We start from the raw sequence: 5,009 nt of genomic DNA, 5'->3' as shown, positions 1-5,009 counted from the left end.
CCCCAAAAAAAAAAAAAGAAGAAATATATAAAGTTGTACATGTATATATAAATTATATGTAAATGACTTTAAACATGTTAAAGGAAGTCAACATAATGATATGGTAATATGTATAATATTAAAAAGCAAGTTATTCATGATGACCTCTGCCACGTCCACGTCCACGTCCACGTCCTCTTGTGTTGCGCGATTTGGATCTACATCTTGAATTTGGCATGGGAATGTTTAAGGCAGTGTGTATTCCACGCTTTAAGTTTGCCGATAGCTGAGACACGCCAGAGTCAGAGAGATGAAATTTATCTTCACTTAGTAGTTCTGCAATTGGGTTTCCATTTCGCAACATATTGCCATGATCAACAAGTAGAACATCTTTATTGTCATCATATATTTGTTTCAACAAGGCATTTATGATTTGTCCATTTGTGTTGAAAATTACACTGTCGAGTCGAGGAGTAGTAAGAGATATGATGCAACCACTATTTTGCCATTTTTGAAGTGCAAGCTTGACAATATCTTGTATTTCTTCTACACATTGCTGTGGTGATTTTATTTTCAAATCATTCGTCAGGGAATGAAACACTTATAAGATTATATCAAGTATGGTTAGTTTTGCTTAAGATTAACATAAATTATACCAAAAAACATCAGAACAGGGATACCAAGTCTCCATTTATGAACTGTGACCTTGACATTCTAAATCAAAATTTCTTGAAATTGGTACGGTAAAAGTTTCTAAAATTTTTTTTTAGGATGGACCAATATGTAAAGTTAATTTAAATGTCATTTTTTAATGCTCTGCTAAAATATTCCCTTTTAAACTAGTGAAGATATGAAATTGACAAATTTTAGACGTTTCTCCTTTTTCTATTATTAGTAACAATAACACAGTTCTAAAAATAGAATAGCAAAAAAACAATTTATTTTTTATGTTTAATTTTACAAGGTTACATGTAAGGTTCCTTTTAAAAGATAGATTAGTAAATTATACTATATAGATTTCTTAAAATTACATCCTATTAAAACACCTTATTTGGCATTTGAGGACAAAAAAAAGGGGGGGGGGCACTGTAACCCAGCTCTGCTGTTAACCTCAAATATTTTGCGGATTTTTATTTCATAGTAAGAACTCTTAGACCCCCCTACTTACAATCCTTGATAAAAATGTAAATTATTTTGCTTGTTGTATATTGGCTTATTATGGGCCGAATACCTTAATATCTAAACCACTAAAATTTACAATTGTTTGCATACGGCATAGTTTTTACGCAAAAACACACTATTGGGAATTTTAATTACGTGTATATATTCAGAATTCAAATTACGTTATACAGGGAATTTTTTTCAACAAATTCGGCGGGGTCATTATATGATTTGCTTTATGAAATACAGAATCTATGCTTTGTATTGAATATTGTGGAAATCAAATATGGCAAAATCCGACCCGCCTCTGTGAGCATTAGGTGGACGAATCTGCCTTTACCAATAAATGTTAGACAAACCAAGAGTAAGGGGACGACCATTTGATATTCAGGGAGGGGGGGGGCAGGAGGATTTTGAAAATAAATAACTCAGCCTTGATAATAACAAAAATGAATGGTTTGTTCTGTGGTAGTTTGAAAATAAATAACCTGACTTCCATTGTATTGAAATTAACTTGGCAGGTCTTTTAAGCCATTTTATAAATGCTGTTCTGAAGTATGAGATGGCACCAGATTCTTCCAAAATTCGTCTTTTTCATATTTTTTTCGGGAAAAACTTCCCAAATCTTTTAATAATATAAATATTAATGTATTTGAAAATGGGTTTCATTTCACTTGAGGTATACTGTCTCGTGAACATGTACCTCACTTTTATTACAGGGCCGTAACTACATTGAGGCAAATGCCTCATGTTGGAAATTTTAAAACAAAAGCTTGTCTTCATATCAAATTGTTTTCATTTTCAAGTCACGACAAGTTCCGATGACCCTCTGACGTAGCCCCTATTTTTTGAGATCCATGTTTCTCATTTGTTTTTATTTTTCAGTGTTAATTGTCTATAATGTTTGTCATTTTGTGTTTTATCTGTTCCCGGATTTGTCTTTTGTTCATTGATTGCCCTTTATTACTATTCTCTTAGTGTTGTATTCTATTTGTAATTTAGTAATTATGTTTTAAACTTGAGTTTTATTATATTTAAGGACCTTTTGTCTATTACAAACTACTTTAAATTGTATCCCAGTTAGGAACTACATCAAGCTGTAATTGAAATGTGTTATAAAAACTGACTTAACATAGTTATGTCAATGATGATCAGCCCCCTCTTAACTTGATTGGAAAAAAAAACATAATTGACAAGTATAAAAGGTTTTCTGCAAACTGAAACATTTTTTGCTTTGTACTACATATTGGTCTTTTGATGTTGTCCCTAAAAATTAAAAGTCTAACACTGAATCTATATATTTTGCTTTGAGACCAGAATATTGTCAAAACATTCAAACAGAACTTGCGTTTCAGATTAAGGAAGGGTCTGGGAAACGCGCATAATGCATGATTTTCGCCATTTTTTCTATAGCTTCTTGGGGCCTTCAGAGAACCCAAGACTCTTCGCCGAATTTGTTTCGCCTCGCTCGGCTCAGCGAAAATGTTCGACAATTTTTCAAAGAGGCTTTAATACCTTGTACGTATGCAATATATGCAGTTTACAATTCAGAAGATTAACTTCCAGAGGATGATGATTAAATTTGATTGACTTAATTGACTATGTTATTTATTTAAGAATAAAAGAATTAATTTAAAAATTGTATGTGAAATTCACATGAGATTCACATGAAACTCACAAACACTGATTTCACGTCAGTTTCACGTATAAGCTCGTTTGAGGTGAATTCATGTGAATTTCACGTGAGATTCACATGAATTTAAATTCACGTGAAATTGGTTTAGAAAACTAAAGAATAAACAACACGAACCCCACCAAAAACTAGGGGTGATCCCAGGTGCTCCGGAAGGGTAAGCAGATCCTGCTCCACATGTGGCACCCGTCGTGTTGCTTATGTGATTACAAATCCGGTAAATAGTCTAATTCGGTATAACCCGAATAATCCAGTCGTTATATTCCGACTCACTATCGATCGCTACATTAAGACACTGACCGATAGAGGGCGCTGAATTATTCGAGTTAAATTCGGTAGGTCACATTCATGAAAGGGAAGGGGATTGTAGTTACGACGTAAGGAACATATCCGATATCATTTGTGAAACGGTTATTCCATAACGGTCAACAAAACAAGTCACATCTCTTTTTGGTCTAATATTCAGTACCACAGTAACTCTGCAGCTATCAACGGATCATTTGTAGGTGTAGGACCACCAATGCACCCAAATCAATTTAGAACGTATGTAAAAGTAGTCCTATCCTGTAAAATATAGCACCTTTGATGTCATTGTTTAATTGAACTAACATACATATATGTAGAAACTGGGTCGGCCTATTCAAGGGCTTCTAGAGAAAAATAATGAGGGGTGTCACGGGGTATAACTATTATACATGAAGGTCTTGAAGGGGAGAAACATGCGCTTCTTTTGCGCAAGGTATCGAAGGGCGCTACGTTAAAAAAATCTGAAACTAGAGCTCAATGCGCGAAAGAAAGATCTTTTTATGTATCTGTATCGTTTGGTTTCTTTCTATTTTAGTGCGCTTCAAAAAGACCTTTTTAGCTCACCTAGCCGAAAGGCCAAGTGAGCTTTTCTCATCACTTGGCGCCCGGCGTCTGTCGTCGTCCGTCGTCGTCCTGCGTTAACTTTTACAAAAATCTTCTCCTCTGAAACTACTGGGCCAAATTTAACCAAACTTGGCCACAATCATCATTGGGGTATCTAGTTTAAAAAATGTGTCCGGTGACCCGCCCAACCAACCAAGATGGCCGTCATGGCTAAAAATAGAACATGGGGATAAAATGCAGTTTTTGGCTTATAACTCAAAAACCAAAGCATTTAGAGCAAATCTGACATGGGGAAAAATTGTTCATATGGTCAAGATCTATCTGCCCTGAAAAGTTCAGATGAATCGGACATTCCGTTGTTGGGTTGGTGCCCCTGAAATGGTAATTATCTTGAATATTATTATAGATAGAGATAAACTGTAAACAGCAATAATGTTCAGCAAAGTAAGATCTACAAATAAGTCAACATGACCGAAATGGTCAGTTGACCACTTTAGGAGTTATTGCCCTTTATAGTCAATTTTTAACTATTTTTCGTAAATCTTAGTAATCTTTTAGAAAAAATCTGCTCCTCTGAAACTACTGGGTCAAATTTAACCAAACTTAGCCATAATCATTATTGGGGTATTTAGTTAAAAAAATGTGTCTGGTAACTCGGCCAACAAACCAAGATGGCCGCCATGGCTAAAAATAGAACATGGGGATAAAATGCAGTTTTTGGCTTATAACTCAAAAACCAAAGCATTAAGAGCAAATCTGACAGGACGTAAAATTGTTGATCAGGTCACGATCTATCTGCCCTGGAATTTTCAGATGAATCAGATAATCGGTTGTTAGGTTGCTGCCCCTGAATTGGTAATTTTGAGGAAATTTTGCTGGTTTTTTTTGTTATTATCTTGAATATCATTATAGATAAAGATAAACTGTAAACAGCAATAATGAACAGCAAAGTAAGAACTAAAAATAAGTCAGTATGACCAAAAGAGTCAATTGACCCCCTAAGGAGTTATTGCCCTTCATAGTCAATTTTTAACAATTTTCTTAAAATTTGAAGATATTTAATAACATTTTCCACAGAAAGTACTGTTATAGATAGAGATAATTGTAAGCAGCAAGAATGTTTAGTAAAGTAAGATCTACAAACACATCACCATCACCAAAACACAATTTTGTCATGAATCCATCTGTGTCCATTGTTTAATATTCACACAGACCAAGGTGAGCGACACAGGCTCTTTAGAGCCTCTAGTTATTTATCTTTATCGTTTGGTCTCAGGCTATTTCAGTGCGCGGTAGATCTTTTAAT

This window comes from Mytilus trossulus, unplaced genomic scaffold, assembly GCF_036588685.1.
Source record: "Mytilus trossulus isolate FHL-02 unplaced genomic scaffold, PNRI_Mtr1.1.1.hap1 h1tg000158l__unscaffolded, whole genome shotgun sequence".
In the NCBI taxonomy this organism is placed as follows: Eukaryota; Metazoa; Mollusca; class Bivalvia; order Mytilida; family Mytilidae; genus Mytilus; species Mytilus trossulus.
This window is presented reverse-complemented; position numbering follows the sequence as displayed.